Source organism: Ochotona curzoniae, unplaced genomic scaffold (genome assembly GCF_017591425.1).
Source record: "Ochotona curzoniae isolate NIBS_2020 unplaced genomic scaffold, NIBS_Ocur_1.0 contig_1400, whole genome shotgun sequence".
Lineage (NCBI taxonomy): Eukaryota > Metazoa > Chordata > Mammalia > Lagomorpha > Ochotonidae > Ochotona > Ochotona curzoniae.
Genome location: NW_024465073.1, coordinates 104,423 through 119,727, shown reverse-complemented (window position 1 = coordinate 119,727; position 15,305 = coordinate 104,423). Strand labels below are relative to the sequence as shown.

Genomic DNA, 15,305 nt, shown 5'->3' with positions numbered 1-15,305 from the left:
AACCCCTCTCTGGCCGGGAAGGGTGGGGGAGTCTGGTTTGGCCAGGTCCTGCTAGATATCCTTTCAGGAGAGAGATTTCTAACACACACACACACATACACCAGTTTAAAAATTTAAAGGGAATTTACTCAAGACGAGGACAGGGCTGGAAATAAGTGGACTCAGGGTGATGCATTGGGCTTAAGACCCTCATTTTCGCTCTCAGTTCCAGGAGCCAGCTGCGCTGCAAGTTTACTTTTTTTTTTTTTTAATCATTTTCTAACTCACTGGGAAAAACTCCCTTTTTATGTATGTGTTTATTTATTTTTTTATCTCTAGGAGCATTGAGGCTAAATAGAGCCACTTAAAGCAATAGCCTTTTATTTTGCAAACTGTGCCCTAGGACACTGCAAGAATCGAGTTTTGCTTATCAGTTATCTTGACACTGAACCTGTTAAATCAGACAATTTTAATAAAAAGGCATACATGAAGACAGACATAGGTGGCCCCACACTCACAGAATTTAGAAATCTAATGGATAGGTAAAGCTCAGTGTAAATCTTGTAAACTTGAAAGCCAGGATCGGCAACTGGGGCTGTGTTAATCATCACAGTGGCCAGCCCCAGACTACCGAGCTGGGTTCCTGAACACAGGATGTCACTGCCCTTGACCGAGACCTCAAATCTGAAGCTTTTGAGTTTCTGAATACCTGTAAGGAATGCCAAAATTATCTGATAGAAATAGGATCCTTTTGTATAACACAATATAGATTAAATTGTTGATATAATACCATCGTTCAGATATGTCTAAAGCAAGAACACAAATTTTGTTATTTTTAAACAATGAGATGGGGAATACAAAGATTACCTTAATATGAAAGGTTGTAGATAAGAATTACCACATTGGTTTAGCTCATATTCATGTAAAGAGTTTTCAGTGTCTTGTTCTAAATTTTTAGCCCATTTTCACCCCATTAATACTTAGAAGTACTACTCGGAACAAAGCCCAAGTGATCCAAAATTGCAGTGGAAGACGCTCATATTTTCTATTTGCTTTTAAAATACTCTCTCTTACTCTTTCCCAGACATCTAAGTCTAAGGTCCGTTCACCAGGCAACCAAGCATTGTTTTCTCCCACAGTGTCCCAGCACTGCTGCAGCTGGGATCTTGAAACCACAGTGCTGTCCTGCTTCAAAAATGATGCAGCAGTTCAATGTAGGGAAAGCACTTTCCTTCCCCTACCATTTGCCCCATTCGGTCCCTGCTTACCTCCTCCTGCAGGGTTTGTCTCCTCCTTTTTCCTTTTTCTCACTTCAGGTCCCCTGTTGTGGCACCAGTTGCAAGTTTACCTTTGCGGGTTCCTGGGAGGAGATGTAACCTGAAGAAGGGGAGGGGGGTGCTCTCTTTTGGCAACTGACAAAGTTTATTTCCAGGGTTTCAGTTTTGATACATTTCATGAAACAATGATTCAGACATAACTCAGAATTAGATCATCCCCAAGAACACAGAGACAACAAAGAAACTAACAAGGCGACCTAGTCAGAGTTATTGTAACAGGCAATAGGTAACATCCTTGATTGACTAGACAGAGCACAGATGTCTGCCTATCTTCAGGGAGAGCACAAAAACACATCCAAGGACTCACTGGGGCAAGAGCACACTGTGGGTGAGAGGCCTTCTGCCTGCTCTTTCCTGGAGCCTCTTCTCAACAGGATCCAACACGCCTTTGCTGTCCCAGCTTTCCTATGGGCTGTTTTCCTTCAGTCCAATCTGAAAAAACTTAACAGCCACCACTGACACCGTTGCTAGTGTCTAGACCTCTTATCCATGGCTCAAATTCACTCTTTCCAGGACATTTTCTGCAAAGGTAGAGCTCAGACCTCAGACTTCACTTTCAACAAGGTGGATTTCGTCCTTGCTGAAGAACCAGACTTTAATGATTTTGAAATTTATATTGTCACTAATGTTCTTCTTGCTGTATGGAATGTATTTCTTATGATTTGTTTTAGTTTCTGCTCCTTCCTCAAGTATTAAAAAGCATATGTTTTAAAATTCTTGTGGTGATGTATTGTGTAATTTTAACATTCATTAGTTTAAAAATTTTCTGATAAGGAAAACATTTTATGCATTCCACAAGGTATAGTTTCAAAAACACAATGACCCTTCCCTCATCCCCTGCTAATCTTCATATCCCTCTCTTCCTCTTTTCTCATTTTCAATGACATATTTTAAATCCACTTCATTTTCAGAGGTTAAGTTTTGGACTACACCTAATATTCCATAACTAAATACTAGAAAAAGTACAGTTATACTGCTGTATAAATATCGAAGAAAAATAATATCCCAAAGTGATCATCTACTGCATTTTTTGTGTTCAAGAATACTGCCACATATCAGGAAAGCATATTTGTTTTAGACATATGTTTAAGACAGACATTTTTACTAAAAATAATGGATTCCAGTTGCAACTAATAAAATGTAAAAGAATTTCATTGATTTCTGCAACCAAGCAGTATTCTATATCATAAACATACATAGGCATGTATAATGTGAATTTATATAAATTATCTTTATAGAATTTCCACTAATGGAAATATGAGCTAATTACAAAAAAATAGCATGGCAAAAGCCATAGAACAAAGCACTGACCCCAACATCTGTGAAGGGAGGCAAAGCTTAGTTGAATTCCACAGGCGTCTGGATTTATTGAATCCAGATACAGACATTCACACCATTGGGGAGCAAGTCATTGGGGAGCAAGCCACTGGGGAGAAAAAACAAACAGCCAGCCAATGGAGGCACCCAGGAAATAAAAGTGGAGTCCACCCCACACCCATAAGTTTCACATCCTAAATACCCTGAGGATATCAGAACCACCTGAGAGGTAGATGATGGAACCTGAGTATAGGGCACAAGCTAGACTGGGATTAGCTAACTGAATCCTAAAGGAAGCCATAGTGAAAGTCAAAATGCACTTGCATCAGTGGACATTAGGACCTTGATGTTTGGACTTCAGCACGCAAGGCTTGAGCAAGGCAGAAGTGGGAGTGAAGGCTGAGACAGTGCAGGCACAGGCAGTGGTTCTGGCCCAAAGTACATTTGAGCAGTCCAGGACCACAAGGGTTGAAGTTGGAGACTACAAGCACTGGAAGCTTGATTATTGGTGCACACCTGGGAGAGGCAGGAAGGAACAAAACCACTGCCCTGATTGATTTTGCTGCTCCACAGGCTATGGGGCAGAGAAAAACACAGTACGGCACTGTCCAATTTGACATGCAACTCTGTGGCTCTCAAGCTGCAGTGGTACCAGCCACAGCCCCTGACCCAGTGACCAAGGTACCAGCAGAACAGTGATCCTGCACTGTGCCCAGCAAATTGATGAGGTTATAGAAGCAGAGCAGGAGTACTGGGGTCAGTGCTGCACGTGTGGATGAAAGGTGTGGAGAGAACAGCTCCCCTGTTTGGCAGGGCGCAGAGGAGCTTCCAGCTGTTTAGCAGCGCCCAGCAGATTTCTCTCTGACCACCTTGACACAGTCTCAGCCCCTTTTGCTTGGACACTCAAGCACCCCACTAAGAATTCTGTAATCTATTGAGTCATTGTTGTTTGCCCCTGTGAGATGGTTTTTGCAACCGATGTGAGCTTGAGAGTTAATGTCACTGATAATGTCTTGGTGAGTGGATCATTGACAATTTACACACAGGAGCACAATTAAGCCCATGCCATTTTTGGACACTTTATTGGGTACTTAACCATTGCCTCAGAATCTGGCCCCGACATGTAGCACTTCTTCTGGAAAAGGGCTTGATAATGTCCTAAATAATAATGAAAGTGATGAGAGTGAGAGCTGAAACTAACATGGCAACATAGTTATTGTTATCTCAAAGGCTAAACTGTCTTTGCAATTTCTTTGGAGCATAGAAAATATAACTGTTTGAACCGCTTTTATCATTTTTAGCTAGAGGAATTAAGGATGCTTTTATTAAAGAAATATGCTTTTGATTATTGTTTTGTTGTTTATGGGTTTTTGGAGCCTATAGTTGTAGGGGGATTTAGCATTTGAAACTTTTGTCTTAGATTTTTGTTTTTTTCACTTGTAGCCTGTTTTTCCCATTAAATAATGGGTGAATTGTAGAAATAGAAATGTGGTAGGAATGTACTACTGATTAGCAGGTAAATCGCATGTCCTTGGCCTTGGAGTCCTGGCTCTCGCTCCATGACTACTACTGAAGAATGAATAATGGCTTGCTTTGAAGAATATGAATACAGTATCTCACAGAATTATCTTTAGGGTCATCTGCTTAGCCCTGAAGTGCAGACAGAATGACCAAATATCTGTGCATGCCCCATTAGTCTTGAAGTAAAAATGGAACAATTGGTTCTTTGTGTAGAAGCTTATGATGTGTCTGAGTAAATAAAAAAGGACAGCTTCTTGAGCTGTTGCAAGAGGGCACCAGGTGATAGTGTCCCACAGTTTCTTTATCGCCGACTCCACACACCATTCCCAAGCTTTGAACTGGGCTAGAGCTGGTCTCGGGCACAACAGACTGCCACAGATAGCAACAACAAATAAGAATTAGGCATAGAATTCCAAGGAACCCCTCACTCTTCTCTCCAAAATAGAGAAAGAGAGAGAGAGAGAGAGAGAAAGCAAAAGGACATCTCCTTACTTCTAATCCCTACTCACTTAAAGAAACTTGAGCTAATTAAAGAGGAACAACATAGTTTAAAATAGTGGCAGTAAGTCCCTGTTCCCAACACACCTAAAACCATGAGAGAGAGAAGCTAGGCAGACAAAAGCTGACTATGACCTAGGAATGCCCAGGCCAAGGAAGGCAACAAGGTTGGCACTGCCTGCAGAGACTGAGGCTGAAGCCCCCAGGATCAGTGAAAACAAAACCTAGACATCATCCCCGAGCAAGAATGAATAGGAAATTGTTGTTACTGAATGAGACGCTTAAACTCTACCCAAAAAGTTGGGAGTGACAGAAAAAAACAAAAACAGTATCTGCCATAAGCGAGAACTTGTTGATGTAAAAGCTGATGGACACGGGCAACAGAAGAACCACAACAGCACAAATGAGGAAACCAGTGTTTCCCTCAAAAAACAAGCAAAAGACCATTTCAGTGGTAAAGGTACAGGATGAAGACACTAAGGATCTACAGGAAATTGATTTTGAAAAACCATTATAAAGCTCTTCAGGGACAGGGAAAAACAAGCATTTAATTCATTCAAGGAAAACAACAAAATACTAGCCAACAGATTCCAACAATACATCAGACAGATCATTCACTCAGACCAGGCTGGTTTGCCTCTGTTATTGGGGGGAACACAACAATAAATGTGATACACTACATCAACAAATTGAAGATAAAGACCATAGGACTATTTCAATAGATACAGAAAAAAACTTTTGCTAATATTCAGCACCACTTCATTTTACAAAACATTGAAAGAAAAAAAGAAACAAATACAAGAAGATTTGAATAGATGGAGCAGTTACCATGTCCCTGGAGAAGCAGAGTTAAAATTATCAAAATGTTCATAATGCTGAACGTAATATAGATTCAATATGATCCCAAACACAATGCTAAGGACATTTTTGCAGAGTTTGAAAACATGGCACAAAAAGTCATCTGGAAACACAAGAGACCACAAATAACCAAAGCTGTCTTGAAGACTAAGAATCAAGTCAGGTGAATCACAATACCAGATATCAAGATATGTAAGAGGGCACTGGTCTTCAAAACAATCTGGTGTGGATACAGAAACAGAAAGATCAATGGAACAGAGATGAAACACCAGAAAGCAGCACACACACATACAGCAAACTGATCTCTTCAACAACAGGTCCGAAAGGAAAGCAGAGAGCAGTTGCAGTTTGGTCTCGTCAACAAACATTGTTGGACAATTGAATAGCAGCCTGCAGAAATAAGAAGGAAGGCCTCCACCTTTCATCATTACAAAGATCAAATCTAAATGGATCAAGAACCTAAATCTGAACCCAGAAACCATCAAATTATTAGCAGAAAACAATAGGAAGCACTCTACAAGATATAGGCATAGGCAAAAGTCATAGAAGCACAGCCCATGGAGACCACAATAAATAAGTGTGACTGTATCAAACTAAGAAGCTTCTGTATAGCAAAGGAAATTGTCAACAAACCAAACAGGCAACCAACAGTACGGGAGAAAATCTTTGCACACGGCACAACAGAAAGGGGGCTGATATCCAGGAACTACAAAGATCTCCAGAAATACAACAATGGCAAAACAAGCAAACCAGTTAAAAAATTTGCAAAGGAAATGAGCAGATGTCATTCAAAGCAACAAATTCAAATGGCTACCAGATACGTGACAAAGTGTTAAGGTTCCCTAGCAATAATGGAAATACAAATGGAACCACATTGAGATTCCATAAGACACAAGTCTGTAAAATTGAAAGTTTATTATTTCAAAAGTAAAATTTAAGAAAAATACTAAATAATATCTATACTGTATAATGCCAAAGAGGAAGAAAAGAAACAAATGAGAAAGGAGGGATCATAGTTCACAAAAAGAGTAAAATTCACATAATTCATATTTTGTCATGAACTACATATTCACAGCCATGCTTAGTGATAACAGGGACCCCTAAAAATTAGTAGATGACAAGTCCAGTGACAATCCAATCTTAATCAAAACTTTGAGAGGAAAAAACAAATGGTCATAACCATGAAACCCTTTACATTCAACTGAAGATCTGTGTCTTAGCCTCCTGGACAACACAATTTACCCTAAGAGACATGCAACAAACAACCTGGACATACTTAGAAAACTTCAACATTCATCTTTTCTTGATTTCTTGTGCATATTCCATTTCTGATAGGCCTTACCTCTCCTATAATACTTGAAAGCACAAATTAGAAATACAAAGTATCTTAGCATTGACACCTTTACCGCCCTGCCCAAGCAGTGAACGGAAGTTGATGAATACAGACACACATGGCCCATGCTCAGGGGTTACCTATTCTTGCAATCTGTTCATGAGAAGCCAGAGAGCAAGTAGGTATGATGCTAGCCAAGATACAGAGTGCCAGCATGAAGGAAGCATGCAAACAACAGAGTGAGCGCTTCCCTACCAGGGGTCTTTATGGGAGCCTGTGAGGGGAGTGGGTATGCAATAACATGCTACTTCCCCATCTCAGGTTCCAGGTGACCATAGGTGAGCATCACATGTGGGTGGAAAGAATTATGTGGTAGTTCCTGAACATGAACTAGCTGCCTAAGACAACAACATTGCACAGACTTTGGCAGTGTCCAAGGGAAGAAAATTAAGATACAGGTCGAAACTGTTAGGTTCAGAACAGATTAATAGACTTTTAATTCAAGCAAGAGTTTCACTGGTCAGGAGAGAGTCTAATGGACCACACCCTGGTGTGAGATGGCATGGGACCACTTCCACATGGCAGAGTGAAAGCAAGAGGGTAAAGAACTTTTATACATCTTAGTTGAGGGGCTTGGAGAAATAGCAGCTCCTCAGTTTGGACCTACCTGTGATGTCTAATATGAAATACTCATCATGGCAGGTGCTGACCTTCTGCACAGAGATGAGGTTATGGTGAATCAGCATTCCAAACATTCCTGGATGGGAGTGTCACCTTGCCTTCAGCAGGGTGCTGGAGTCAACTTCTGCTCTGCCCAACCAAACACAAACTGTAAGTAAGATCTGCACATTTATATTAGCGTGAGAGTCATGGAATTCTAATTAGCATATGACAGAATTTATCATTTCAGACTTGCTTGAACTTGTTAAGATTGTTATATCAAACATGTTCTGTGAACCCCAATTATTCTTTTCTCAGAACTAATTAACACCAAAGAACTGACAGTAGCATAGACATTTGTCATCGGCTCCTGTACATACAAGAGAACTAGTTTGTATTCCCACAATACAATTGAGAAGGATGAGATGATGATATTCACACAGTACATAGTCACAAAGAAACTCACCAGCACTAGGACAGTACGGGTGGCCCTTTTGGCTGGGGAGATTCTTGGAGAAATGCTCATGCTGTGCAGGTACTCAGACTTCCTCTGGTGACAACATAGGATGTCTAAATTCTCACAATCTGAGAGATGTCTACTGTAGGGTGTCAAGCAGTTGGCTCATTGCTGCCTCATGCATTGTATGGACACTCGGTCACCTCTCCTATATTGTTTCAGGGAATTCATGTTGTTTCCCTGCAAATGTGAAATGGTTTGTGTAATGGATTTAATGCTGGAAACTGATTTTATCAATCATGTTACAGCAAAAGGGTCTTTAGCAACTTAACATAATGAGACATGGCTAAAAGCATACAGTAGCACAATTGAGCCAATACTGTTCCCAATGTCAGATTGTTGTCCACTTTTCACCCGGAACTTACGCTAAGATGTGTGTGAAGTTCTCCATAAGAAAAGGCCTGATACTTGTTGGGGCTTTTAACTGACCGGATCTTTACTTTGTTAGACCTATCTTCAGACCATAGAAGGTCTCCCCAAGAGGCCACTGAACTTATCTGGACAATAAGATGCTGAACTTTATGCTAGGCAAGTGTTTGCAAGCAATGAATCTCAACTGAACTTGAACTATGGTTATGCAACAAGGTGGAGGAATCCACCATGGAGGGAGGGGTATGGGAGGGGGGGGAATCCCCAGTGCCTATAAAACTGTACTACATAATACAATGTAAGCAACAATTAAAAAAAAAACAACAAACAAACAAACAAACAAACAAAAAAGAATGATCATGTTAAGTGTTGGGAAATATGCAGCACAACTGGAGTGTCCCTTCTTGGTACAAATGGTTAAAAATTCAGGGTGAATGAAAACCAAATGTATGTGTGTCTTATGATTAAAAATAATTTTAAATACAAAAAAAAGGCCTGATAATAACTTGGAACAGATGGCAATTATAGAGATACAAGCAGTTTGTTTACTGTGTATCTTCAAACTGTTGCAAACCATAAATGATCCATTTTGATTTCTCACCACAGAAAGCAGAAAGTATAGGGGACATCTTCTAAAGGGAGACAAATGTGAACCCCCAGAGGAAAATGGTTTAAAATTTCTACCTTAGGGCCCGGCGCGGTGGCACGAGTGGTTAAAGGTCCTCGCCTTGCATGCCCAGGATCCCATATGGGCGCCGGTTCTATCCCGGCAGCCCCGCTTCCCATCCAGCTCCCTGCCTGTGGCCCAGGAGAGCAGTTAAGGACAGCCCAAAGCTTTGGGACCCTGCACCCGCATGGGAGACCCGGAAGAGGCTCCTGGCTTCTGATGGGCATAGTATCGGCCATTGTGCTCACTTGGGGAGTGAATCATCGGATGGAAGATCTTCCTCTCTGTCTCTCCTCTCTGTATATCTGCCTTTCCAATTAAAAAAAAATAAATAAAATAAAATTTCTACCTTATATCGGTACTTGTAATTAAGGAAAGAAAACAGTTGGAAAGTATAAAAAGCATTTTGTAAAGGCCCTCCATTTGCAGAAAGGCTAAATTGCCCTGATCATTTTCACTGCCATTTAACAAAAGAACTAAAACATTTGAATCAGTACTAGGTGAAAGGTGATGGTAATTAGTCTAAAACTGACTATAAGATTGGGCCTGGCAGCATGGCCTAGCGGCTAAAAGTCCTTGCCTTGAACATGAAGGGATTCCATACGGGCACCAGTTCTAATCCCAGCAGCTCCACTTTCCATCCAGCTCCCTGCTTGTGGCCTGGGAAAGCAGTTGAGGATGGCCCAAAGCTTTGGGACCCTGCACCCACATGGGATACCCAGAAGAAGTTCCTGGATCCTGGCTTCGGATCGGCATAGCATCGGCCATTGTGCTCACTTGGGGAGTGAATCATCGGATGGAAGATCTTCCTCTCTGTCTCTCCTCCTCTCTGTGTATCTGACTTTCAAATAAATAAATAAATCTTTAAATAAAAAAACTGACTATAAGATTTAATAAACAATCTATGATATATGCCTCTATGATATCTAATGATATCTATAAAATATATATAGATATCTAATGATATCTATAAAATATCTATGATATTTTAAGTGATATTAGTTTAAGTTTAGTGAAAATTGATATTGGATGTAAGTAAACCACCTGTCATTATGTAACTGCATATGCTGCCAATGGTGGAGTTCCTGGTTTCAGCCAGTGACTGTAGGTTTGAATGAGTAATGGTTTCCTGAAAATACTTTCTTTAAAGTAAAATAATAATGATTTTTAGGATTGTTTTTGTATTCTCTTTGGTGTAAGCCTCAAAGTATCATCTACTATTTATGTGGATTTCAAAGTCAATTCTGTATACCACATTTTTATGTGAGTAATCTGGCTGGCACATCTTGGAAGGATGCAATAAATGCCACTGATTGGGAGACATGAAATAGAAGAACATGAAGAACAGAATCCTCTGCGCTGCAACTGCCTGCATCCTATGTGGGCATCAGTTTGTGTCCTGTTCACTTCTCATCCGACTCCCAGCACATTAGCAGGGATCTAGATCATAAGTGGAACAGAAAGGAACTGGCTCCTATTTGGGGTGCTGTACCACAGCACTGGGTCCCTCTCAAAGCACATGTCTTATTTAGCAGCTTTTGCACATGTCTCATGCTGCATTTAACTACTTGAAATCTCACTATTTGGGAATATGATGAGACATTTTTTTGGTGATGATGAAATGCAGTGAACATGCCTTTGTTTTTCCTCTCAAGTCTGCAGTTGGTGGAGATTGTCTGGCTTTACTAAACTGCAGGGAATTTGGTAACTTTGGGCTGCTCAGCAGAAAGTAAATGAAACAGGCTTTATTCCCCAATGGCCCACCCTCCCATGTTGTGGAAATGGCTCCTGGCTTACACTACCAGTGTGGTCAGCTGGTACACTTAGCCTTTGCTAAGCCATGCCTCTCCCTTCTTCACCCTTTGCAGAATGAACACTGCTCTCCCTGGACAGTTTAGAAGGCTGGCTAGCACCACAGTCAGTTTAAGCCAGTGCTACTTGCTGTTGTGGGGAGTTTTCTCCATTGAACTCCTTTGTGCTGGTTTAAGCTGTCTCTTCAAAGGAGAAGGAAACTGTTGTCTTTCTAAAGACCAAGATTAAAGTGGCAATGAATTGAATTGGAGAGAATCAGCTGGCCAGAAGGGGAGAAGCAGACACAAGAGTTTGTGGTCATCTAAGATAATGGAAATCCAACCCTGAATACCTACAGTGACTAAAAAGCAAAGGCCTGTCTGCCTGGGAGCTCATTAACAGAGCTTGATCTCCCAAAGCAGCTTCTCTTAATTAGGTCTTCAGTGAAGTCTTGTGAAGGAAGTAGAGCCTGGGCAGAAGTCTTTGGGAAGGGGATCATATGCCTGGAAGATTGATTGGTGAATTGGGCGTGAGTAACTCACCATTATCTCGTTTGGGGTATCATTTTCTTTTTCCTCTTTCCTTCCCACAGCGTGAGTGCATCTCCATCCACGTCGGTCAGGCTGGGGTCCAGACCGGCAATGCCTGCTGGGAGCTCTACTGCCTGAAACACGGGATCCAGCCTGATGGCCAGATGTCAAGTGACAAGCCAATTGGAGTATTAGACCAGTCCCTCGACACCTTCTTCAGCGACACAGGCACTGGCAAGCATATGCCCAGGGCCGTGTTTGCAGACCTGGAGCCCATGGTCATTGGTGAGCTGGCACTGGGTGCCAGGAACAGGGCCAGGAGCTCTGTGCTGGGGGAGCCCCTGGTTCCCTGGGGAGGGACAAGGTCAGTGACAGGTGGCCCAACTTCTTCTCCTCTTCAGATGAAGTTCGCATTGGCACCTACCGCCAGCTGTTCTACTCCAAACAGCTCATTTAGGCAAGGAAGATGCCGCTAATAACTATGCCCGTGTATACTACACTGTCGACAACAAGATCGACAAACCTGTCCAAGAGAGCATCTGCAAGCTGGTGAGTGCAGTTGCTTGATTGAAGTGGGGTGGGTGCTTGCCTTGGGGCTCTCAGAGGAACCGGGCTGTCAGAATGATTGGTGACACCTGAAGGAGACTCAGGTAGCCCATTTAACTGATTGGGCTCCTTGGACCCATAAGCCTGGGTGATGGGCAGGAGCAACAGCTGCTTCCCCTGCTTCCCTGTCTTCTCAGGCTGCCTCAGACCCCCATGTCCATGAGGTCAACTAACTTGGAGTCCAGGGGAGGTCCAAGGAGCCTTCCCAGTTTTGCTGACAAGTGTGACCATGAGCTGCTGAGATGCTCCTTTATAGCACAGCTTTTTAATGGCTCATGTGGAGATGTTCAACTCCTGTTCTTGAACTTGTTGATCAAGCTTGTTAGAAGAAGCTGGCTGGTGTCTGTTCAACAGAAAGTCCCAAGCTCACAAAGCTCACAACCCTGATTAGAAACAGCCAGAGCCCAGAACTTTGACTCACACTAACTAAGCTGAGAGTGGGGTCAGGTACCCCCTCAGGATAATAGCAGCTGTGTCACTGAGACTTCCAGAGACATGGCCTGGCTCCTCCCCTGAAGTTTCTAGCTGACTGTTCCAGGCAGCCTCATTCATGTGAACACAGTGTTGGGATCATGCTCATTAAGAGCTTCACAATTAGATGACTCCATGTTCTCTGGGGTATGTAATCAGCTCGTGAGCAATTGAAAAAAAAATCACATGTAAAGCCAGGCTAGGGAAGTGTATTACACCGGCCCAGCTCAGCAAGTCAGTTCCCAAAAGTCACGAAGTACACAAGTTCACAGTCTCCTGCTTTTCCCAGATATTTCTCAGCATCTTGGGCAGCATGGGCTATTGGTTTCTATGCTTGGACATCAAGCTTCAGCCACAAGACTGACTTGGAAACCAGGACCTGCCTAGAGGGACTGATATCCTTTAAAAAGATATGTATTTAAGGCTCTGGGGTGAAGTTGATTCACTGTCATGACCTTCCGTGGAAATGCTTGGTTGTGGGAGTGTTTCCATAAGTGGATGACACTGGGCAGACCAGGGTCAGCCCTGCACCTTGTGTGCTCCTGCCTTGTGGTCAGCCAACTGAGGGTCGGTTGAGAGTGTCCCTGGGTGTGAGCACCAGGAATGGCTGCCAGTGAGGGGTCAGGTGGTGTGCTTGCAGCAGAGCAGCTCCCCCTGCGGTCTCAATGCTAATTGCTTTCTTTAGCAGCTTACCAGCATTAGTAGACTCCCCAGGACCAGGCTACGTGCTATGCTCATAGGGCCTCATTGAATTTCTCAATAACCTGAGGGAGGGAGATTGCAGTTCTCACTGAGTGAGAGTACTGAGATGCAGAGTAAGTTTGGTCACAGTTGCACAGTAAGGAATGGGCAGAGCTGGATCTTGACCCAGCAAGAGGGTCCAGGTGTATGGCACCTCTGTTCTCCAGACCAAGAACAAAACAAGTGCCAGGAGCTGGTGAGGTTGAGGAGCCAGGCTGGGGGTCCCGCACCTGCCATGCAGTGACTCTGGCAGCTGACAAGCAGGTGCTCTTAGTCTGTGGGCACAGCAGGGGCACCAGAGGACTCTCACAGGTACTGTTGCAGGACTTGTGATTCTTCTGCCTGAAGCGATGAAGACTTCATGTTGAAACAGGCTTTGGAGCAGACCCTTCCTCTCCTGGCCCTCCTTCCCAGCAGTGACTGAACTTTGATGTATAGTATCTAGAAGCTCTTTGACTGTTCTCGGCAAGTGGTCAGTAGAATTGAAGTCACTGTGTGCATAGTCAGGAGTTCATAGAAATCCACTGTGACTTCGACCAGGGGAATCCATGCCGAAATCTATAAACCTCTTTTGCAGGCTGAGCAGTGCTCAGGCCTGCAGAGTTTCCTGGTTTTCCACAGGTTTGGTGGGGCTACCGGTTCTAGGTTCACCTCGCTGCTGATGGAATGCCTCTCTGTCGATCATGGCAAGAAGTCCAAGCTGGAGTTCTCCAGCTACCCGGCCCCTCAGTGTCCACAGCTGTGGTGGGGTTCTACAACTCATCCTCACCACCCAAACCACCATGGAGCACTCCAACTGTGCCTTCATGGTGGACAGTGAGGCTATCTATGACATCTGTCAGAGAAACCTCGACATTGGGCAACCCGTTATGAGCCAGGTGGTGTCCTCCATCACAGCCTCTCTCCAGTTTGATGGAGGCCTGAATGTTGACCTGACAGAATTCCAGACCAATTTGGTCCCCTATCCATGCATCCACTTCCCTCTGGCCAGTTATGCCCCAGTCATCTCTGTTGAGAAAGCTTACCATGAACAGCTTTCTTTTTTTTTTTTTAAAGATTTATTTATTATTATTATTTTTTTTATTGGAAAGGCAGATATACAGAGAGGAGAGACAGAGAGGAAGATCTTCCGTCCGATGATTCACTCCCCAAGTGAGCACAATGGCCGATACTATGCCCATCAGAAGCCAGGAGCCTCTTCCGGGTCTCCCATGCGGGTGCAGGGTCCCAAGGCTTTGGGCCGTCCTCGACTGCTTTCCCAGGCCACAGGCAGGGAGCTGGAAAGGAAGTGGGGCTGCTGGGATTAGAACTGGCGCCCATATGGGATCCCGGGCGTGCAAGGCGAGGACCTTTAACCACTTGTGCCACCGCGCCGGGCCCTGAACAGCTTTCTATAGCAGAGCTCACCAATGCTTGCTTTGAGCCAGCTAACCAGATGTTGAAATGTGACCCTTGCCATGGTAAATACATGGCTTGCTGCCTGTTATACCATGGGGATATAGTCCCTAAAGAGGTCAGCGCTGCCATTGCTACCATCGAGGTCAAGAGGAGCATCCAGTTTGTGGACTGGTGCCCCACTGGCTTCAAGGTTAGCTTTAATTACCAGCCTCCCACTGTGGAGACCGGTGCAAACCTGGCCAGGGTCCCACAAGCTGCATGCATGCTCAGCATACTACAGCCATTGCCCAAGCCTGGGCTCTTCTGAACCACAAGTTTGACCTCATGTATGCCCCGTGTGCATTTGTTCACTGGTATGTGGGTGAGGGCACGGAGGAGGGAGAGTTTACTGAGGCTCGTGAGGACATGGCTGCCTTGGAGAAGGATCATGAGGAGGTGGCAGCAGACTACGCTGAGGGAGAAGATGAGGAGTATTAGCCTGCCCACAACCGCTGCTTGCTCTACTGTTCTGTCCTGTGTTGTCCATTGTGTCCCTATGTGTCAATAAAGGTAATAGCTTTATTTTCATATGAAAATCTCCCAGGTGTGCCATGTGCCTTGTCAGATGGATTGTTTTAGAACTGAGTTGATGAGTGGTGATAAAAATCCTAAGTCAGCAGGCTGGATGATTATGCTGGAGTTGAAAAATGGTGAGAGTGAGTAAATGGGTCTG

At 43.6% G+C, this 15,305-nt stretch overlaps 1 pseudogene; it reads left to right on the top strand.

Annotated features, from left to right (window-relative positions):
- The first annotated feature begins 3,786 nt into the window (after positions 1–3,786).
- Positions 3,787–15,070, top strand: LOC121146981 (annotated as a pseudogene).
- The last annotated feature ends 235 nt before the right edge of the window (positions 15,071–15,305 follow it).